Source organism: Microcaecilia unicolor, chromosome 11 (genome assembly GCF_901765095.1).
Source record: "Microcaecilia unicolor chromosome 11, aMicUni1.1, whole genome shotgun sequence".
NCBI classification, from domain to species: Eukaryota; Metazoa; Chordata; class Amphibia; order Gymnophiona; family Siphonopidae; genus Microcaecilia; species Microcaecilia unicolor.
Genome location: NC_044041.1, coordinates 180,732,863 through 180,756,637, shown reverse-complemented (window position 1 = coordinate 180,756,637; position 23,775 = coordinate 180,732,863). Strand labels below are relative to the sequence as shown.

Sequence of the window (23,775 nt, the reverse complement as noted above, 5' to 3'; positions counted from 1 at the left end):
TTCATGATATGCACAATAAATATGCAGAAAGTTGATTTACATGAAATGGAGGCAGTCTTAGACGTATTCATTGTCAATAACCTGAAAACCAGACTGTCTGGGTGTTTGCTGAGGACTGGGTTGAGACTACTGCAAAAATAAAAATGCAGGCTGGACTAGCCTGGTGACCCAGTGAGACCCAGTGATGCACACTGTTTACTACCAAACTGAAGACCTGAGTTTGATTCCTACATCAGACAAATGCATCCTGGATTGACCGAGGCTCAGGATACCAGAAAAACAGCATTCACAGCCCCGCTGCTCTATACAATTCACTGCAGTGGCCTGACTGCCAATTTAGGTTAGGCCTGAGCTTTCACTGCTCTGAAAAGAGATCCATGCTAATGCTTGTGGAGATAATGATATGGCATGCTGACAAATGGACCTTTGGAGGCCACGCCCCCTTATTGTCCTTTCTTTAAAATCTGCTATTTAGAATCACGAACCAGCATAGGTATCTCTTAGCTGTGCCTAGGCAGCAGGGACTTGCCGTAGTTTGAGATAAGACAGGAAATGCACCTGCTTTCATTACTTTTTGGAAATGAAACATTAAAAAAAAAAACAAATCAAATGAACTTGTGTTCAATTTTTCTTTCATTTCATTTCAATATCACCCCCTCCCTCCCCGATTAAACATGCTGCCAGATTTTATATTTAAACAGTTGAGTTAAGCATGCAAGAAACCTTGAACAAACATACAGTTTTTCACTTGTGAACATCCATGTTTTTGTTTTCACCCATCCTTCTTGTACAATCAGTCCTTAAATCTACTGGCAAGGACTGCCCAAGTTTGAACAGTTTTCATTGTCAATATAGTGCAATTTACCCTTAAATTCTTAGGAGTCTTTTTACTAAAGGTGTGCTAATGGATTTAGTGCACATAAATGCTGAGGAACACGAATTATAGCTACGTCATGCAAGGTTCCATGTTAGGAGTCACGGACCAAGAAAGGGATCTAGGTGTCGTCGTTGATGATACGTTGAAACCTTCTGCTCAGTGTGCTGCTGCGGCTAAGAAAGCAAATAGAATGTTAGGTATTATTAGGAAAGGAATGGAAAACAAAAAATGAGGATGTTATAATGCCTTTGTATCGCTCCATGGTGCGACCGCACCTCGAATATTGTGTTCAATTGTGGTCACCGCATTTCAAAAAAAGATATAGTGGAATTAGAAATGGTGCAGAGAAGGGCGACGAAAATGATAAAGGGGATGGGGCGACTTCCCTATGAGAAAAGGCTGAAGCGGCTAGGGCTCTTCAGCTTGGAGAAAAGGCGACTTAGGGGAGATATGATAGAGGTCTATAAAATAATGAGAGGAGTGGAACGGGTAGATGTGAAGCGTCTGTTCAAGCTTTCCAAAAATACTAGGACTAGGGGGAATGCGATGAAGCTACAATGTAGTAAATTTAAAACAAATCGGAGAAATTGTTTCTTCAGTCAACGTGTAATTAAACTCTGGAATTCGTTGCCAGAGAATGTGGTAAAGGCAGTTAGCTTAGCGGAGTTTAAAAAAGGTTTGGACGGCTTCCTAAAGGAAAAGTCCATAGACTGTTATTAAATGGACTTGGGGAAAATCCACTATTTCTGAGATAAGCAGTATAAAATGTTTTGTACATTTTTGGGATCTTCCCGGGTATTTGTGACCTGAATTGGCCACTGTTGGAAACAGGATGCTGGGCTCGATGGACCTTTGGTCTTTCCCAGTATGGCAATACTTATGTAGGTATAACACAGGTTTCTTAGTATTTAGTACACACTAATTGTTAACACGTGCTAAATCTGTTAGCGCACCTTAATAAAAGGACTCCATAATCTGTTCACCAATTTATTGTGGCCCCAATAATTAGCAGAAGGGGTGATTGTTTTAATTAAATATTAGTGCCAACATTTTTATAAGGGCAAGAGCTCGTCCCAAGAACCCCCAAGTAAGAGGAGGCTGGGCGACCCCTTCCCCGAGCCAGTCAGCTGGGAGGAGGAGCATGTCAGGAATTTTAATTTCATTAGAAGTTTACTTTCAAATTTTCTTTGGGCGCAGAAATTCAATTAAGGGTGAGCTGCTATCTAAGGAGGAGTTCGACAGGACAGTATTTGAGCTCTCTCTGAGAATCAGGTCTGGTTTCTGCTCCTCGGATGCAGCTTTCCCTCCCACTTACCCCTGCATTTGCATCATTGTTTCTCTGTGTATGCATGAATGATTCTTTACATGCATACATATCGTAAGACTCAATAAAGAAAATGTTAGTTTTCTTGTCACAGCTGGTGGCACTCCTGAGCAAATTTCTTTTGTAAGGGGTGTGTGGGGGGGGGGGGGGGGGAGGAGGGGGCAAGGACCCAACCTGACCAACCTGCTTATTTTCGAAGGAGGAGGCCGGCCATCTTCCGACACAAATCGGGAGATGGACGGCCTTCTCCTAATGCCGGCCAAATCGGTATAATCGAGGGGGCATGTCGGCAGTGTACCGAAGGCGGGACGGGGCGTGGTTGATAATGGAAAAAAGAAGGCCGGCCCTGATGAGCATTTGGCTGACTTTACTTGGTCCCTTTTTGTTCATGACCAAGCCTCAAAAAGGTGCCCGAACTGACCAGATGACCACCAGAGGGAATCGGGGATCACCTCCCCTTACTCCCCCAGTGGTCACCAACTCCCACCCCCCCAAAAAAATTAAAAACATGACAGCCTCAAATGTCATACCCAGCTCCATCACAGCACTATGCAGGTCCCTGGAGCAGTTTTTAGTGGGTGCACTGCACTTCAGGCAGGTGGACCCAGGCCCATCCACCCTACCTGTTACACTTGTGGTGGTAAATGTTGAGCCCTCCAAACCCCCCAAAACCCACTGTACCCACATGTAGGTGCTCCACTTCACCCCTTAGGGCTATGGTAGTGGTATACAGTTGTGGGAAGTGGGTTCTGGGGGGGGGCTCAGCACCCAAGGTAAGGGAGCTATGCACCTGGGAGCAATTTGTGATGTTCACTGCAATGTCCCCTAGGGTGCCCCGGTTGGTGTCCTGGCATGTGAGGGGGACCAGTGCACTACAAATGCTGGCTCCTCCCATGACCAATGGCTTGGATTTGGCCGGGTTTGAGATGGCCGCCATTAGTTTCCATTATCGGCGAAAACCAATGGCGGCCATCTCTATCACCGGCGATCTCTAAGGGCGGCCCAAATGTTGAGATTTGGCCGGCCCCTACCGTATTACCGAAATGAAAGATGGCCGGCCATCTTGTTTTGATCATACAGTCGGGTACGCCGCTTTACGGGGCCGTCATTGTAGATGGCCACCCTTATAGATGGCCGGCCCCATTTGATTATGCCCCTCCAAGTTTCAGAAAAAGCTTCATCAGGGGTCACTTAGGTTTCCACAATACATTCACAGATTCAAAGCATGTACTGCAATACCTGCGTTGAAAAGAAAAATGAGGTACAATGTCAAAAGTCCAACTGTGCTTTTTGAATTTGGGCTGGAGACTTGGTGGTTACTGACTTTTGGAATTGGACCAGAGCTTTTTCTATGCAGATGCTGTTGGTTGCGTACTTTTACTTTTGACATTGGAACCCATTTTTCTTTAAAACACAGGTATTGCAGTACATGCTTTGAATCTGAGAACGTATTGTGGAAACCTAAGTGACCCCTGATGAAGCTTTTTCTGAAACTTGGCCAGGTTGCGTCCTGTTTCCATTAAAGCTGACATTCGGATAAACTCTTGCTTTCTTTGTCCTTCCTTGGATCACTGCTGCTGTTTGGTTGTCTAAATCAGTCTGAAGCCAGACAGACGTGAAGAGGCATAATTGAACGGGGCACCCAAGTTTTCCTGAGGGCGTCCTCGGGAAGGGGCGGGGAAACCCATATTACCGAAACAAGAGGGGCGTCCCATCTTTCGTTTTGCTAATATGGTCGGGGATGCCCAAATCTTAACATTTAGGTCGACCTTAGAGATGGTTGTCCCCGGTTTTCAGCGATAATGGAAACGGAGGACGCCCATCTCAGAAATGACCAAATCCAAGCCATTTGGTCGTGGGAGGATCCAGCATTCGTAGTGCACTGGTCCCCCTCACATGCCAGAACACCAGCCGGGCACTCTATGGAGCACTGCAGTGGACTTCACAAATTGCTCCCAGGTGTATAGCTCCCTTACCTTGTGTGCTGAGCCCCCCCAAACCCACTACCCACAACTGTACAACACTACCAAAGCCCTAAGGGGTGAAGGGGGGCACCTATATGTGGGTACAGTGGGTTTCTGGTGGGATTTGGAGGGCTCCCATTTACCACCACAAGTGTAATAGGTAGGGGGGGGGGGGGGTGGGCCTGGGTTCGCCTGCCTGAAGTACACTGCAGTACCCACTAAAACTGCTCCAGGGACCTGCATACTGCTGTCAGGGAGCTGGGTATGACATTTAAGGCTGACAAAAAAATATTTTTAAAGTTTTTTTATTTAGGGTGGGAGGGGGTTAGTGACCACTGGGGGAGTAAGGGGAGGTCATCTGGTTAGTTCGGGCACCTTTTTGAGGCTTGGTCACAAGAAAAAATGGACCAAGTAAAGTCGCCCAAGTGCTCACCAGGGACGCCCTTCTTTTTTCCATGTGTTAAGCACGCCCCAGTCCCACCTTCGCTGTGCTTCCGACACGCCCCCGCGAACGTTGATCGTCCCCGCGACGGAAAGCAGTTGAGGATGCCCAAAATAGGCTTTCGATTATGCAGATTTGGGCGACCCTGGGAAAAGGACGCCCATCTCCTGATTTGTGTCGAAAGATGGGCGCCCTTCTCTTTCGAAAATAAGCCTGATAGTAATACTTTCCCTCCGCCCCTCTCTGCTCGTTCCACGTAAGTGTTCAATCTCCTGCCTCTCTGCCCCAACACACACACACACACTTCATACAAGAAAAATGCTGAAGCACAAGTCTTGTGCTGACTGTACTGCTCTCTGAGCTTTAATAATTTAGATACATTGTTTCTGCTGCACCATTCTTGGAAAAGTATCTTGGCTTTCAAATAGCACAGGAGTGGGGTGAGACGCTGCAGAAAGACTGGGGCTTCTGAACAGGACAAACCCTTTCCCCCTAGATCTCCATACCCCCAACTAACCACTTCAAGGCTCCACTGGGTGCAACAATTTTGCCAACCTATTCCATATGTATTAGATATGTAAACAGATGTTGGAAGGGAGATTCCTCATTTTATAATCATATTGTAGCTATGGCCAACCATAGGAGCCGACTCTGTGGGTGCTGTGGGTGCTTGAGCACCCCCAAAATCGAGAAAATTCCTTGCATGTGTCTATGGAGGGGTTATTTCCACTGGGCTTAGCACCCCCAATAATTTTGAAAAGTTGGCTCCTATGATGGCAACTAATATTTTCCCCTATTACATTATCCAGTGGCGTACCAAGGGGGGGGGGGGCGGTGAGGGCGGTCCGGGGGCACGCCGCTGGGGGGGGGTGCCGTGCGCCTGTTGGCTCCGAGTCCGCTCGTTCCCTCCCTGCTGCTCCCTCTGCGCGGAACAGGTTACTTCCTGTTCCGGGGCAGAGGGAGCAGCAGCCAGGGAACGAGCGGACTCATAGCCAACAGGCGTGCGGCACCCCCCCAGCAGGTAAAAATGCACCCGGGGGGGGGGGGGGGGGGGGTGCTGCACCCGGGGGGAGGGGGGCGCATCGGCGATCCGCCCCGGGTGTCAGCCACTGACATTATCTGATTAAGATGTTTGTGCTTATAAACAGGTAGCATACAAGGTAGGGGAAACAAATCCTGCCTCTCAAATGATTGCACAGCAGGAATTCATTCACATCCTATTAATTTTTCTCTCCCTGATCATAAATAATGGTTTAGAACAAAATAAAGCCTCGGGACTTTCTGTAAAGCACTCGCTCATTGTGTGTTGGTTCAAGGTCTCCTTCCTTCCCTTTTGGGAAGCTAGTTGTGTCTACTGTTTTTAATATAATTGGCTGCAATTCTTGACTCTCTATTTGTGCTGCCTGCTTTTGTAATTTGGTTGCTGAGAGAACCTACACTGGAGGGGGGGGGGGGGGGGAGGACACAGCCATATTGTATCTTAGCCATTTTGCACAAACTCGCATGTTAGAATCTCTACAGCTATGCATCCTCACCCAAGAACCGTAGAAACCAAAGGGAAAAAAAAATTGTGTGTTTTTGGAAGCTTTCCAGACTCTCCTTTCTAGATATGATCCAGCCCATCAGGGGCCCTGACTCAACTCACTTATTAGTGGTAAAGTGTCCTGTTATTGGATAGGAATGAGGCTGCTCCCTGCTTCTCTCACCCCAGTCAGTCTGCAGTAATGAATCCTCCTGGGGTCCAGAGCATCGTGCATCAGCCTGTAGAACTTTTGCCAGTATTCACTTCCTTACCTGGTGTATTTTCTTCATGATGGAGAAGAAATTGCTGTAATGGACCTTAATGCAGAGCAAGCTGAGAGAGGCATCACGTGGCCGTAATGCGCTGTCTCTCTCTCTCTCGTTCCCTCGAATCCGCACTTTGCTCTTCATGTCAATGCTCCTGCACATATATCTTTTCAGCTCCTCCCCAGATCGGTATTAGAAAACTGATTACTCACCTTACCACTGAGAAAACAGATATGGATGCGAGGGATGGGGGAGGGGTAAAGACTGGAAGAAGTAGCAGAAAGGAAATGGGGCAGTTTAAGTAGTGAGTGGGAAAGCCAGTATGGCTATGAAACATATTTTATTTATTCATGCAAGAAATCCCCGGTGAAATCCCCTGTTGTGGTTTAGAACGTGGTTGAAAACAGGGCATCTGTGTGCGAGAATGGCAGGGGTGAAGGGGAAATAATTATCTATACTAATTCTCAGTCTCGAGGAGGGGTTTGAACCCTGAAATGTTGCGGTGGTGAGTGGGAGAGTTGGGGCTGCTGCCAGCTGTGCCCTGGTCTTTGACTGATTTTGTTTGAGGCTCAAAGATGGTGTCTGGTCCCATTAATTTCCTGCTGGTCCTTGTCTCTTATTTTGTTTCAGGTCTGTTGCCATGGAAACCGTGAGGACTTCTCTGCCTTGGATGGTCAGATTGATTTTTTTTTTTTTATGAGATGCGGTCCCGAGGTGACATGACCAAACCAAACTGCAGTGAACTCCCCCTCTCAATACACAAACCCACAGATGTATACCACAGGTTACCTTTCCCTAAAGTTCAGACATTTGTATCACTCTCACCAGTGCTTTAAATCTTATAGTTTTGTATCTGTAATTTTTTCTAATGCATCTAGACTTTTATAATAAAATCCTAATAAAATATGTGTATTTCTATAGCAAATCTTTCTTGGATGTAGAGCTCCTAAGAGTGATTGGCTGCTCCAGTGAATCAGCAATGGGGCGTAATTTCTGGGGGGGGGGGGGGGGAGATCTGGTAGACAGTCCCCCAACTTCTTTTCAAACTCCAGGGCAGCAAGTGTCTTTTGCTGCAACCCCATCCTTCTAGATACCCGGCAGGGAATAGAGGGCAGGGGATGAGCCTGAAGCAGAACAAAACACAGTCACTATATTGTCTAATCCCACCCTTTCCCTTATATGGTAAACTGGTTCCACCTGGTGCATCCCAGGATGCACCATGAGAGAAAGGGTGCCAGAATTTTGAAATGCTCCTGCCTCATTTGAAGTATGGGGTTGGGGGCCTCAGCCTGAGGACATAGGGTGGGGGGGGGGGGGGGGGGTGAGATTTTTTGGGACTGATAGGGTTGGGGCAGGGAGAGAGGACTACTAGACTACCAGGGAATTTGTATGTATGGGTGGGAGGGAGAGGGTGGGGGTCACTAGAACACCTGGAAAACTTTTTTTTTAATATGGGGGGAGGTTGGGAAGCAATCCAGGGCAGGGTGATTGGGTTGGAGGGAAAGAAGGGGTGCTGCTAGACACCTGCTCCTCTAAACCAACCCTTCTGTGTTGCCCCAGACCTGGCACAAATTTTCCCAGCACAACGCAAGAGAATTTTTTTTTTAAACCATTGGATCTAGGACTGCCTTACCAGTGATGTCCTTATCACTCCCCTCTCTTTACCATTTTCATTCCTTATTTATGTTTTACCACTTCCAACACTGCTTAAAATAATTTAACAACACACAAATTGGAAGTAAATAGTAGGCCACAGCTTTGTTTATTCATAATGCTTAAATTGGCAACCTCAAATCTGAACAGTAATACTCCGAGCTACACTTAAAATGTTCTCAAATACCCCACCCCACAGCTACTCGCCTTGTCAGCTATGAGGCAAGTCCATCACCGCTGATCTCAGCTCTCACAGCTCTGCCTTGACAGCAAGAGGCCGTATGCAGACATGGGCCTCCATGCCCATTAATGGGGTCTTGTAACCCACCGTGATAATCCAGTCTTGTCACTTGCTTATTGCTATGACTCATCCCTCATGAGTCACATCCCCTGTAGCTCAAGTGTTCACCACTGTGACAGCCCTAGCCACCCACCACCACCACCACCACCACATACCTGTCTGACCTCCCGGGTCCTGGCCCATGACTAACCAAACAAACGGTTGGTGGGAGGGTAAGCTGCCTCCGAGGAACAGAAAAAGCCCTGATCCTCGAATGGGCTACCATAAACATTCAGCCAGCAGCCCACCCCTAAGAGCACTTGCCCAATAGGGTTCTGAAGGTCCAGCAGGAAAAACAGTTCGGATTTAAAGTGGCCAATCCTCTGACCCACTGTGAAAGTGCACCCACCTCCTATGCAAGCTCAGCCCACCCGGAACCGCTCTGGGTGAACCATACCCGCAGTCTTGGTAAGTGACCCAGTCCAAGGTTAACTGTGTCCTTCAAGACAAGCTTTCGAGTTTGCCTCTTCTTTAGCATGGCTGTAGGTTAGTAAATGACTGCATTAACCTACATTTAAATTCATGTTTACTTCAAACAATTTTTATTGAACAAGAAATGTGGACCATTACAAACAGCATATTCGCAAGAACAATACAAGACTGCAAAACATAAGGTAGTAATCCCAAAATGAACCCCACTTCCCCCTCCCTCCTCCTCCCTGAAACAAGAAGCGGCAGGTTGGCACCAATAGAAAGGATGAAAAAAAAAACAACATAACCAATCAACAATGAACTGTGCAAATCAGGTATGGTCATCACGGAGTATGGAGAGTCTGGGTTCTGATAACCCTCCACTGGCTGAAGAGAAGCTATGTTGTAAAACGTAAACCCCAAAACCAGAAAAGGATGCCTAACTCCATCTCCCTCCTCCCAACCTCCCGAGCCCCCTATTCCCCCCTTCTATGTAAGCCATGAATATAAAAAAAACATGGGCTACTGTGATGGAAAGACCCAGATCTCTGAGTGAGAACGTCAGTAAGGGACTATGAGGTAACCAAAACAGCACCTAAATTGACTTAAAGTATGTCTACGAGCCCGGGGGCTAGAGTGTGAACATACTGTCTCCAAACTAGGTAAAAGTTACGCTGTGATTTGATATTCAAGTGGGAATCTCTAACGGGGGCGTAGCCAGACAACAGATTTTGGGTGGGCCTAGGCAAGAAATGGGTGGGCACCAAGTGTTCTTCCCAACCCCCATCAGAAAAATATCTGAGCTGGTGGGAAAACGCTTCTTTCCACCTTGGCAGTCTGCAGCAGGCATACACTGAACACTGAGCATGTGCAGGTGCCGGTATCATGGAGAGTAGCGTTTTCGTTACCAGCAGGGGGAAGTCTTCAGCTGGCGGAGCTTGGGATCCCCACCAGCTACCACTAAACGTGTGCTACTGTTGGGTGGGCCTGAGTCTTAAGTGGGAGGGCCCTGGCCCACCCAGGCCCACCTGTGGCTACGCCACTGATCTCTAAGCTCCATTGAGAGCAAATTATATAACTGATTACGAGACAACTGATAAGAGGGAGCCTTCTGATGAATCCAATATTTAAGAATACATTTCTTACCAATAAGACAGGCTTTCTGCAACCAGTTTCAGAATTGCCAAGTGTCCCGCTTTCGTGGGTCATCTCCCACACTCCTGCCAGGGATCCTGGATCTCCCGTTGAACAGCCTCCGTTTCCAGTGACAGCAGGAAATGCCTTCATTAAATGTCATTGCCTGCTGCCGCTGGTCTCACAGCAGCAGGATATGATGTTTTATGAAGGTGTCTCCTGCTGTCACTGCTCTGATGCAAATTGCGGTGTGCCGGGGCGGAGCTGTGAGGAGTTCTGGGTGGAGTTATGGGCAGTTCTAGGTGGAATTATGGGTGGGCTGGGCTATGAGTGAACTGGGCGGAGCTATGGGCAGAATGGGGCAGAGCTATGGGTAGGCCCTAAATCTCCCGCCCAGAAGGCTGACCCCCTTGGCAGCTCTGCAGATTGATGTTTAGCTCCAATCCCACAAGCAGACACACAGCCTAGGAGAATACCTCTAGGCAAGAGCAAAACCGCTCTTCCCAAAATGCACTCCAAATATCTTACCACTGATCTCCAAAAGGATTTAATAGCTGGGCACATCCAAAAAGCATGATAAAAAGTATTAGGGGATTGACCACATTTGGAACAGAATGGCATATCCACTCCACCCATCAGTTGCAGTCTTGACTGCAAAATTTATGCCCTAAGAATCACCTGTGCTTGACACTCCCGAAGTTTCGTGCTCTGCACCCAACGAGGAATATTTCCAATGCAGCTTAACAAGACCTGAGATGTAATTTGAATTCACAGATCCTTTGACCAGCGCTGGGCGAGATGGCCCAGATCTGTAGATGATCAATACAACAGCAACCTCCTATGCAACAACGAAATGAACATGGGATCCCCTGATGGTACCTCAAAGAGCTCTCAAAATTGGGTGGTCAGATCAACACCAAGTCCAAAGTAGCCACATAGTGAGATATTTGTTGATAGGTGAAGCGATCCGCAAAGTCCAAAGTCCCAGGGAATGGCATTTCCAGGGTCCTCAAAGCGAGGCCGCCGAGAGACATGGCTGGGCTCAGGGCTGAGCTGGAATGCCACAAGCCGCCTCCCCCCAAGCCTGCCCCCCCCCACTCGCACTGCCACTGCCCTCCAATTGCACCACCACCTCCCACCTTTTTGCCTTTGCCTCTAAAGGAGGCCCAGGCCCAGCGTTGGAAAGCCACTCGCACTGCCCCCCTCCCACCCCACTCGCACTGTTGCTCCCACACCTTTTTGTCTTTGCCTCCAAGGAGGGGGGGGGGGCAGCAAACCGCTTCCCGTGTGCCTGCTCCCACAGTCTGTCCTCTCCTGCTCCTATCTCTGCTGGGAGTCAGGAGCTGGATGATTGCATTAAAGTGATATCATGCTAATGCAATCATCAGGGTTCTGGGTGGCACACAGGAGCAGGGGAGGGCAGACTATGGGAGCAGGCAGGCAGGAAACAGCCCCCCCTTGGAGGCCAGGCCCAGGGAACTTTGCCCCCCCCAACCCCCCTCTTGACACCATTGCCTCAAAACACTGCCTTCTTTGCATAAGAAAATGCTGCAAAGAACAACGACCTCCCTCCGCCCAGCACATCAGCCTCTGATTATCTTCCCCCCCCCACCCCGAAATTTTATTAAGGTTTTCAGATAACAAAAATAGTAATATAAACAGTAAAGCGGAACAATAAATATAGGACATAGTGATCTTTACCTGGAGGAAAATGCCCATGCACTCGATTAGGCAACAGTCTGCTGTAGGAAGGATCAAAAGACCAAAGTTTTGCCAGGTCCCGCCACAGGGGACGCAGTGGAACTCACATTTAAATGCATTGTAATGCAGTTTGCGGTAAGGGTTTCTGTGTGAGTTAACACCCATGCTGAAGCCTTTCCTGTATTGCTATTCCAAGGTACATAAGTACATAAGTACATAAGTAATGCCACACTGGGAAAAGACCAAGGGTCCATCGAGCCCAGCATCCTGTCCACGACAGCAGCCAATCCAGGCCAAGGGCACCTGGCAAGCTTCCCAAACGTACAAACATTCTATACATGTTATTCCTGGAATTTTGGAGTTTTCCAAGTCCGTTTAGTAGCGGTTTATGGACTTGTCCTTTAGGAAACCGTCCAACCCCTTTTTAAACTCTGCTAAGCTAATCGCCTTCACCACTTTCTCCGGCAACGAATTCCAGAGTTTAATTACACGTTGGGTGAAGAAAAATTTTCTCTGATTTGTTTTAAATTTACTATACTGTAGTTTCATCGCATGCCCCCTAGTCCTAGTATTTTTGGAAAGTGTGAACAGACGCTTCACATCCACCTGTTCCACTCCACTCATTATTTTATATACCTCTATCATGTCTCCCCTCAGCCGTCTCTTTTCCAAGCTGTATAGCCCTAGCCTCCTTAGTCTTTCTTCATAGGGAAGTCGTCCCATCCCCGCTATCATTTTAGTCGCCCTTCGCTGCACCTTTTCCAATTCTACTATATCTTTCTTGAGATGCGGCGACCAGAATTGAACACAATACTCAAGGTGCGGTCGCACCATGGAGCGATACAACGGCATTATAACATCCTCACACCTGTTTTCCATACCTTTCCTGATAATACCCAACATTCTATTCGCTTTCTTAGCCGCAGCAGCACAATGAGCAGAAGGTTTCAGTGTGTTATCGACGACGACACCCAGATCCCTTTCTTGGTTCGTAACTCCTAACGTGGAACCTTGCATGACGTAGCTATAATTCGGGTTCTTTTTTCCCACATGCATCACCTTGCACTTGCTCACATTAAACATCATCTGCCATTTAGCCGCCCAGTCTCCCAGTCTCGTAAGGTCCTCTTGTAATTTTTCACAATCCTGTCGCGATTTAACGACTTTGAATAACTTTGTGTCATCAGCAAATTTAATTACCTCGCTAGTTACTCCCATCTCTAAATCATTTATAAATATATTAATGCTGGCATTAATCACACAGCAAGCTTTCTACATTGGCTCCTAAGTCCTGATCAGCAGTGATACTGAATTAAGGCAGAAGCCTGCTAGTAGGGCATAAGGGAAAGATGCAAGGAAGTCTTTAGACAATTTTTCTTCTACTTTTTTTGTTTTTGTTTTAAAATGCATAAGGATAAAAGATGTTGAAAAGAAATACAGAGACATATTCAAGCATTGAGGTTCCACAAATGAATCTTCCCCTTGAGAGAGATTTCTTACGGATTTTTAAAAAAGGTATGGCAAGGATCGTGCTCACATAAACAAACAGTTTTTCTGACTGCACACCCCCAATAAATTGCATCTCACTCTCTTGGGACAGGAATAACTTTTGCTCAAAGCATGGCAGATTAGCATTGGTCACGCACAGAACACTGGGAAAAAGTTTAATATTGAATAACCCATTTATATTAAACGGTTCTGGATCTGACTCAAACCTTTAGCTCATCTACTATTCTGACTCAAGGTTTTGCAGTTCATAAAATTTCAATAGAGAGCCATAAAATGGTTGAAGTTATACAGATTTACTGCTCCACACATTTACCCATTCAATCATGGAATATATCTGAATGCTGAGGTGTTTAAAAGGCCTATCAAGTCATTTGTATTGGAGAGGGCACAGGTATATCAGATAAAAGGGGTGAGGTTTATTTTTTCTGCTAATCTGTAATGGAACTGTTGTGGGGAAGAATACGATTTCTCACTGGAAATAGAAGAGTCCATGGGAAATAGCTATGCAAAAGGTTTTCAATTGCTGATACAAAAAGGCAAGGGGAATCCTAAAACTGGTTGGTGATGCTGAACTGGTTACAAATGAGGAAATGACCGCCCCACCCCCATTCTGAAGCCCTAAGGGACCCTTTTACAGAGGGGCAGTAAGCCCAACGTGGGCTTACCACTCGGTATTCCAGGCAGTGGTGTAACGGGGGGGGGGGGGGGGGGGGCTGCCACCCGGGGCGGTTCGCCATTGCACTCTCCCCCCGGGTGCAGCACGATGACATCCCCCCCCTCGGCGCATTGACACCCCCCTCCCCCCTGACCAGCTCCCGCACCCTACCTTTAAAAAGAATGTCGGAATCCGAGGCGAGGCGCAGCCCCTCGCGCCTGCCCTGCACGTAAAAGAAAGTGGATCGTCGGGCCTTCTCTCGCTCTGTCTGTCCCGCCCTTGCGGAAATAAGAAGTTGCGTCAGCGAAGGGTGGGACAGATAGAGCGAGGGAAGGCTCGACAGTCCACATTTCTTTTACGTGCAGGGCAGGCACGAGGGGCTGCGCCTTGCCTTGGATTCCGATATTCTTTTTAAAGGTAGGCTGCGAGAGCTGGTCAGGGGGGGGAGTCGATGCACCGAGGGGGGGGGGGGAGCTGGCAGGGAGCACCCCCCCGAGCTGACACCCGGGGCGGACCGCTCCTCCCGCCCCCCCCTTGCCACACCACTGATTCCAGGACTACCGCTGGCCCAACACGGCCACCGGCGGTAGTTCTGGGTTGAGCGCAGGCCATTTCTGGGGAAAAAACCCCCCGGAAATGGTTAGCCGTGGCGGTTACTGCCTGGTTACCATGGGAGCCCTTACCGCCACCTCAATGGATGGTGGTAAGAGTTCCCTGCCGCATGGCTATGCAGTAAGAGATTTCTTTATGGCACGGCTATTTAGTTTTGGGGGCTTTTTACTCATTGCAGTAAAAAGGGCCCTGGTGCACGGGAAAAACAGCTCCCGTTGCTACCGCAGGGTCCTTTTACCTGCAGCTTGGTAAAAAGACCCCTAAGAGAGAAAAACATAAACCTTCTGTAGCCAGGTACCCATTACTGGTAAGAAAGGAAAAAAAATAAGAAACCATCAGCAAAATGGACCTTTATAGATTTCAGGGCAGTACTCCCAATCTTTTATCCACCATGACCCCATTTTTTAAAATTAACATTTAAAAATATTATATATTTCTCTCATAAACAAAGGAGTGGAGTTGAACCGGTAGATGTGAAGTGTCTGTTCACGCTTTCCAAAAATACTAGGACTAGGGGGCATGCGAAGAAGTTACAATGTAGTAAATTTAAAACGAATCGGAGAAAATTTTTCTTCACTCAACGTGTAATTAAACTCTGGAATTCGTTGCCAGAGAATGTGGTTAAGGTGGTTAGCTTAGCGGAGTTTATAAAAGGTTTGGACGGCTTCCTAAAGGAAAAGTCCATAGACCGTTATTAAATGGACTTGGGGAAAATCCACTATTTCTGGGATAAGCAGTATAAAATGTTTTGTACATTTTTGGGATCTTGCCGGGTATTTGTGACCTGAATTGGCCACTGTTGGAAACAGGATGCTGGGCTGGATGGACCTTTGGCCTTTCCCAGTATGGCAATACTTATGAACTTATGAAAACAGAGAAACTAAACAATACACATCTGAAGAGGTGATTAAGAAAACATTATCAAGCAAATACCAAATATAGCAGCCCACATTAAGGGATAGAGAGAGAGACAGACAGACAAACCACATTCTAAAAGGGAAAAACGAATACAATAAATTCTAAGAACACGTCTTAAACAAATTGAAACTGGACTAATAACCTAGAACTACAACCTAATTAGGTCAAGATTTTTACTGTGCTTCTGCAAGAATTTCTCCAATTGTGAAGAAATGTAAAAAATATATTGAGTTCCCTGAAATGTAACATAACACTGATAGGGAAAATGTAGGGAAAAAGATGCACCTAAAGCCAATACTTGATTCTTCAAAGCTAAAAAAAAAAAAAAAAAAGTTTTCCTTGCTATCTGGGTGTTCTGGGAGACATCTGGAAAAATCCCCTTTTGAAACAGGGAATTGGGTTTATTTTGGCCCCACCTTAGTCCTGCCCTAACTAGGCCCAAACCACATCCCTTTGCTGCATCCTCATATTTGCTCTTTGTGCATGTAAATCTGGCCTTTCTAAATCAAGGTTTCTTCATTTATTTGATGTGCACATGTAAAAACAGGTGTTTAAACTAAAGAAAGATGAAGATCCCCCAAACGCATACACCAAAGAGAAAAAACAAAACAAAAGGAAGAATGGGAGAAGACCACTCAAGTTCCAACACAAGGGCAATCATTTATTGAAACGTAAACAGCAGACTCGATGCAGGCCTGCATTACGGCGCAGAGGAGCGCCTGCCTCGGGGAGTCAAACAATTCAGTCCAATAAACAACAATGGGTAAACATTCAATAGTACAAACCAATAGGCAGATGATCAAAAGCCCTGCGTTGTTCCCTTATATGGCGTGAAGCCCGGCTTAGCGCATCCCAGGAACCACTGAGCAGGGCTGGGCACCGCCATTTTGCAGGCAGTGCCGATGGAAGAGGAGGGAGGCCACCTCCTTCAACTTAAGGTGGGGGGTGGGGAAGGGCCATTAGAGACCATCAGGTGTGGGGGGGGGGATTCACCCACTGCCCACTGGGCCACCAGGGACATCTGAGCGATATTGGGGGGGCTGGAGACCAGTGGCGTTCCTAGGGGGCTGGCACCCGGGGCGGATCGCCAATTCGCCCCGCCCCCCGGGTGCAGCGCCCCCCCGATGCAGCGCGGACCCCCCCCCGGCGAAAGGACAGCCCCGCGAAGGAACCCCCCCGCCGGGTGCACGCCGCCAGGGGGGGGGGGGGTGTGTTGCCGCGCGTGCCTGTCCTCCATTGTTCCATGATTCTTCTCTGCCCGGAACAGGAAGCAACCTGTTCCAGGGCAGAGAAGAAGCATGGAACAACGGAGGGCAGGCACGCGCGGCACCCCCCCCCCAGCAGCGTGCACCCAGGGCGGACCGCCCCCACTGCCCCCCCTAGGAACGCCACTGCTGGAGACCCACAGCGATTCCCATAGGCTGCCCTGCTACTAGCACCGGACTCTTTGCTACTGCATTCCGCCTCTGAGGAAACAGGAAGTTACATCAAGATGCGGGTCACTTTGGCAGAAGAGGCCAGTACCGGTGGCAGGGCAGCCTATGGGAATCACTGCCGCTGCTGCCTTTTGGAAAAGAAACAAGCTAAAGGGTTGAGGAGTGAGGGGAGCATGCCGCCTGTAAGAAATAGAGAAATATATGGCATTTTCATATAATAGGCCCTAGCTGTCTTTAAAATAAAGCATTTTACTGTATCTTAGCTGTTTGAATCATTGCACAAAGGAATCTGTACTAAACAGGAGAAGAGGGAGGAAGGGGGGGGGGGGGGGTGAGAAGTCCACCCTGCTGGCAGACAAGCTTTAGAAAAGACATGTGGGCCCCAGAGCTGAAATAAGCCAAGGTCACATCTGTGAGATAACAGGGAACTATGAACAAAGAGACTACAAAGAGAGAGAGGTTACACAGAACTCTAGCAGACAGGCAAACGATCGGCCAATGAGAAAAACTTAGGGGCAGACACTTAAATGTAATTATAAAATCTGTGCAATTTTACAGAAATGTGTGTGTGTGAGTGAGCTCCAAGTTAGAGCTGACGGAACACACACCTCATGCTCGTGAGAATGATTTGAATATTAAATTGTTTAATTAGGCTTTGATTCACCAGGGGTGTAGCCAGACCTCGGTGGGACGGGGGGGCCAGAGCCCGAGGTGGGGGGGCACTGTTTAGCTGTCTCCCCCCGCCGCCAATCCCCCCTCACCTCCGATCCCCCCTCGCTGCCGCAACCCCCCGCCACTTTGGACCCCCCCTGCTGCCACAACCGCAAACCCCACCACGCCACGCCACTTTGGACCACCGCCGCAACTGCAAACCCCCACGCCACCACCGCCGCTGCCCGCCCCGCCGCCGCATCAGGTACCTTGTTTCCTGGTGGGAGTCCCCAATCCCCGCCAGCCGAAGAGTCTTCTTCAGCGCCGGTCGACTCCGGCACCTTCGTTGTGGGATCATCTGTTTCTACATGCACCGTGCAGGACATAAGGCGTCAGAAACAGATGATCCCACAACGAAGGCGCCGGAGTTGACTGGCGCTGAAGAAGACTCTTTGGCTGGCGGGGTTTGGGGAGCCCCGCCAGCTAACAAAGTACCTGATGCGGGGGTGGGGTGGTGACGGCGAGGGGGGGGTGTCAAATGTAGAGGGGGCCAGGGCGTAATCTATGGGGGCTTATGCCCCCGTGGCCCCACATAGCTACGCCCCTGGATTCATCAATCTGATTTTATGAGTCCTATTTTTGTATAGGTTCTCAGGTTATGTGGGGGCTATTTATAACACCGCCTGAGGCCCCCGCCTCAGGTGGCCTAACGGTAGGTCTGCCACTGTGCGAAAGAGTGTGCTAAGGCCACTTAATTCCCCCCCTCCCCCGCATCTCCATTGGCAGGCGGTTCAGTGCATCCGGCACTTGTTTTGTGAGGAAATATTTCCTCATGTTACTCCTCTCCCCTCCCTCAGCCTCATGTCAGTGTTCTGGGCCCTCACAACTGGACCCCGTGATATCACACCGCAATTCCCAGTTAGCTAATATTTGCTCTAAATGGCATACATCAATCCTATCCGTCTCTCTAATCTCTCTATATTGCGTTCAATGTGTTTTATTGCAGTTTCAAAATAGAAATCACATTAAACAAAAAAAATAAAATTAATATAGACCACCGAATAGGCAATATGGAACGGTATCCTGCTCATTTACATGCATTCTAACCTGTTTGCAAAGCAGTACGATACTTATCCACTGGGTTTCAGGCTTTAACAAGGTAATACACCCAATTACTTCATTTCACTGCAATGGCTTCATATTTAATATTGCCAGACTGTGTTCCAGCAATAATAAGAATCCAATATTGCATTATTTTTCCAATTTCTTAGGATTAACTGCAGAGCAATTGCCATTAAGAAAATCAAATAGTATACATTGCTCTTTGATTTGCTGGTCATGAAACAAAGGTAATGGTGGATATGTGTTTTCCCTAGGCAATCACCTGGTGGCTAATCACTGCACATAAACAGTACTGATTGGTTGGGACCAAGGCCGAGAATAGAATCCTCCAGGAGGCTGATAAGCAGCTTTCCCCTCTCAATCCACACTGTCCAGTCTCTCAATGACCTAGGCCAGTGATGGCGAACCTATGGCACGCGTGCCAGAGAGGGCACACTGAGCCCTCTCTGCTGGCACACGCGCCGTCGCCTCAGCCAGTCGCCTCCCAGTTCCAGGGTCCCCCCTCCCCTCTCCCTCCCTCCGAGTTCCAGAGTCATCATCCCTCCCTCCCTTCCTTCCTTCGAGTTTCAGGCCCAATCCCTTCGAATTTTAAAAGTAATCTCTTGACTTACCTCGTCGGGGACGGGTTACAGCAGCTGGCAGCAGCAGCGCTAAAATGCTTGCAGGCTCGGCCCTTCTCTCTCTCTCTGAGCTCTGGTCCCGCCCTCATTTCCAGTTTCCGCAAGGGCGGGACCAGAGCTCAGAGAGAGAGAAGGGCCGAGCCTGCACGCATTTTAGAGCTGCTGCCGGCCGCTGTAACCCGTCCCCGACGAGGTAAGTCAAGAGATTACTTTTAAAATTCGAAGGGAGGGAGGGACAACTACTCTAGAACTCGGAGGGAGAGGGGAGAGGGGACCCTGTGGAACTCGGAGGGAGGGGGGACCCTGGAGCTCAGAGGGAGGTGGAGGGGGGAATGGCACTTTGCGATAAATAATTAGATTTTGGGTTGCTGTTTAGGCACTCGGTCTCTGAAAGGTTCGCCATCACTGACCTAGGCCAAGTCAATGCTGTATTCTGAACCGACAATTTACTAAAGTCACTCATTAAAAATAGGTGCGCTGCTAACTCCAGACTCCGTTCCTTTTATCTTGCTGCACCATATGCTTGGAAATAGACTTCCTGAGCCAGTAGTCAAGCTCCATCTCTGGCCGTCTTCAAATCTAAGCTAAAAGCCCACCTTTTTGATGCTGCTTTTAACTCCTAACCCTTACTCACTCTGTTCAGAACCCTTATTTTATCATCCTCACTTTAATATTCCCTTATCTCTTGTTTGTCCTGCTTGTCCTAATTAGATTGTAAGCTCTGTCGAGCAGAGACTGTCTCTTCATGTTCAAGTGTACAGCGCTGTGTACGTCTAGTAGCGCTTTAGAAATGATTAGTAGTAGTAGAAGTAGGTGCATGCTAAAGACACCCATAGCGTGTAGAGTGTGCCTACTTTTAACACGCACTAAAAGTGCCAGCGTGCCTACGTAAAATACCCCCTTAATAGGCAGTCGCAATACAGTGTGGCAGAAGCAGTAGGAATTAAAATTACCTTAAGAAAGGAAAAAGGTCAGAGACCAGGGAGGATCAGGGTTTCAACAATGTGTTAAGGTTTTATAGTCTGGGGAGTTTCCTCCTGCAATCTGTTTCTTTCTGTGATGATATGTGATTCCTGGCTTTTACCTCTTCCTGTCTGCCTGCCTACCACTAATCTCAGACTACAGGGGATAATCCCATTGGTAGAAGTAGTGGAATTTATGCAGGCATCCCTACAGTTAGATTATTAGCTGACCTACACAAAGAAGTCCGAAACGTAACCACTTTGTGCGATACCTCAATGTTTATGGGTGGAATTGTTTAGAGTGGAGGAGTTGCCTAGTGGTTAGGGTGGTGGACTTTGGTCCTGGGGAGCTGAGGAACTGAGTTCAATTCCCACTTCAGGCACAGGCAGCTCCTTGTGACTCTGGGCAAGTCACTTAACCCTCCATTGCCCCATGTAAGCCGCATTGAGCCTGCCATGAGTGGGAAAGTGCAGGGTACAAATGTAACAAAAATAAAATGGATACTATTGGAGATTCTACATGGAATGTTGCTATTCCACTAGCAACATTCCATGTAGAAGCCTGCACGGCCACATTGGTGATCTGCAAGGGCCGACTTCTACATGGAATGTTGCTAGTGGAATAGCAACATTCCATGTAGAATCTCAAATAGTAGCAACAGTGGAGGAGTGGCCTAGTGGTTAGGGTGGTGGACTTTGGTCCTGAGGAACTGAGTTCAATTCCCATTTCAGGCACAGGGCAAGTCACTTAACCCTCCATTGCCCCATGTAAGCCGCATTGAGCCTGCCATGAGTGGGAAAGCGCGGGATACAAATGTAACAAAAAAAAAAAAAGAATTGCTCAAGTTTAACACCATATTTTTTACTACAGAATGCCTTGGTTTCAGGGCAGTGAAAGAACAGATGGGGGTAAGTGCCAGAGACCCTTCTACAATTCCAATAAGTTTAGACCAGTACAATCTAACTGGCATCCATTGCAGTCTATACACCAAAGAGTAGATGCAAAAGTCTTGCAGAGGTAGTGACCACTGCTCTTAATTGTTCTTGACCCAAACCAGTTCATGGACATTGGATTTCGATACCCATAGACTCTTGATTGCTGAACACCTCAGAAACTTGTATAATCATGCTGCCAGATTGGCATGAACTAAATCAAGACTCTCTGTGATAATGTTTTCCAGCTCGATGCTAGATGAAATAGAATAGCTGAGCTTCACCCACTTAAACAACTATGTGGTCTGCTAGCAGGCTCATTTTCGAAAGAGAAGGACGCCCATCTTTCGACACAAATCGGAAGATGGGCGTCCTTCTCCCAGGGTCATCAAAATCGGTATAATCAAAAGCCGATTTTGGACATCTCCAACTGCTTTCCGTTGCAGGGACGACCAAAGTTCAAGGGGGCATATTGGAGGCGTAGCGAAGGCGGGACTTGGGCGTGCCTAACACATGGACGACCTCGACCCATAATGGAAAACAAAGGGTGTCCCTAACGAGCACTTGAATGACTTTACCTGGTCATATTTTTCTTACGACCAAGGCACAAAAAGGTGCCTGAAATGACCAGATGACCACCGGAGAGAATCGGGGATGACCTCCTCTTACTCCCCTAGTGGTCACTAACCCCCTCCCACCCTCTGTGCCAGCCTCAGATGCTATACTCAGGTCCATCTCAGCAGTATGCAGGTCCCTGGAGCAGTTTTACTGGATGCAGTGCATTTCAGGCAGGCAGACCCAGGCCCATCCAACCCCCACCTGTTACATTTGTGGAGGAAACACCGATCCCTCTAAAGCCCACCACAAACCCACTGTACCCACATCTAGGTGCCGCCTTCACCAGTAAGGGGGTAGAGGTGTACAGTTGTGGGTAGAGGGGTTTGGGGGGCTCAGCACACAAGGTAAGGGAGCTATGTACCTGGGAGCAATTTCTGAAGTCCACTGCAGTGCCCCTGGCATGTCAGGGGGATCAGTGCACTACAAATGCTGGCTCCTCCCACGACCATATGGCTTGAATTTGGTCTTTCCTTGGTTTCCATTATCGCCGAAAATCAGAAACGACCAAGTCTAGGGACGACCATCTCTAAGGATGACTTAAATTTCAAGATTTGGGCGTCTCCGACTGTATTATCAAAACAAAAGATGGACGTCCATCTTGTTTCGATAATACGGGTTTCCCCGCCCCTCCATCGGGATGTTTTGCGAGGACGTCCTCAACAAAACTTGGGCGACCCTTTCGATTATGCCCCTCCACGTGGACTAGGTGTCTGCCTAGGGTAGAAGAATCAGGGGGCAACTGTATGGCACTGGCAAGTATATAGATATTCATTTCAATAAGTGACTTCATATCACAAAGAACAAAGCTGACCATACTTTGAAGTCCAGTTCATTTGCAGGCACCTATCACAACATTAGCTGAGGTGTAATTCATTTTGTTGTGCTGTTGTGGAAATATGAGGTAAATAAAGAAAAAGAAATATCCAGTTATGTTGTGCCTAGAAACCAAACTGCTGTCAGTGTTTACGTGTCTTCAGCTTTCACACCAGTTTGTGATCCCTTATGCTAATTCTCCACACCATGGCAATGTCTTGTTTTCTGTGCCAAGATACTGATCAGAAACACAAATTATAGAAAATATTCACACAATGCTAGGATGGTAAATAAGAGAGGCATTTTTAAAGGCTTGCTATAATTATTTGGCACATTTTCAAATTCAGTTTTATTTAACCCAGATAATTTCAGTCTGCATCACTTCAGCATCTACTGCAAAAAGCAACCTCAGGTGACTGAAGAAGACTGTGGTGGAACATGAGCGTGACTGGAAATATTTTGGGGCAGATGACAGCAGCTCGTTCCAGGTTTGGAAACATAACAGGCTTTGTTTCATTTTTTTTTAAACTGCAAACTATGCCATGAAATGTTATTTTTCTTTGTTTTGTTTTTAGCAAATGCTACTTGTAAAAATTGTGCATTATTTGCAAACAGTGTACCTCAAAAACTGAGAACAAAATAAAATAAAATGAACCACCTCCCCAAAAAACAAGAAGTCCCCTACCAAGCTCTTGAAGTCATTTTTGTTCTCTGTAAGCTGTGCAGGAGTCCTCCAACTGCATTGCTACCAGTAGGGGGTGGTGTTTCAATATTGTGTTTTCAATTGCTGGGAATAGGCAGATTCTCTGGAGTTTTACAGAGCTTGCTTGTCCTTCACTATCCAAAATGTAACAGGGAAACAGTACCTCCCACTGGCAGGAGGACTATAGGTGGCGGACTCCTGCTCAGCTTAGAGGGAATAATGTTAGTTTGTACTATCTGCTGCATGCATAGGCGCCGACTCCGTGGGTGCTGTGGGTGCTCGAGCACCCCCAATATTTCACCCACCGGAAGTTCGTTCCCTCCCTCCCTCCTCCCATCGAGTTCCAGGCCCCCTCCCTCCAAATTTTAAAAGTCATCTATTTTACTTCGTCGGGGTTAGGGCGGCAGCAGCGGTAAAAAGCATGCAGGCTCGGCTCGGTGCTTAGTTGTTTTCTCTTCTCTCTCTCTCAGCTCTGGTCCGCCAAACAGGAAATGAGGGTGGGACCAGAGCTGATAAAGAGAGAAGGGAAAACAACTAAGCACTGAATCGAGCCTGCATGCTTTTTACCGCTGCTGCAGCCCTAACCCCG

The 23,775-nt window shown here is 47.7% G+C and overlaps 1 protein-coding gene and 1 long non-coding RNA gene across 2 annotated transcripts in view; one reads left to right on the top strand and one right to left on the bottom strand.

The window, feature by feature from the left end:
- Positions 1-7,158, top strand: part of LOC115480385 (leucine-rich repeat and fibronectin type III domain-containing protein 1-like protein) — a 49,633-nt gene extending 42,475 nt beyond the window's left edge. The window contains exon 4 of the mRNA XM_030219039.1: positions 7,026-7,158. The gene's annotated coding sequence lies outside the window, so the exon portion shown is untranslated. The remainder of the gene's footprint in view (positions 1-7,025) is intronic.
- Positions 1,316-14,945, bottom strand: LOC115480386. Its single transcript, XR_003943818.1, has 3 exons — positions 14,901-14,945; positions 11,169-11,176; positions 1,316-1,381 (listed from the first exon to the last, which is right to left on the bottom strand). It is a non-coding gene; the product is annotated as an uncharacterized LOC115480386 (long non-coding RNA).
- Between the last annotated feature and the right edge of the window lie 8,830 nt (positions 14,946-23,775).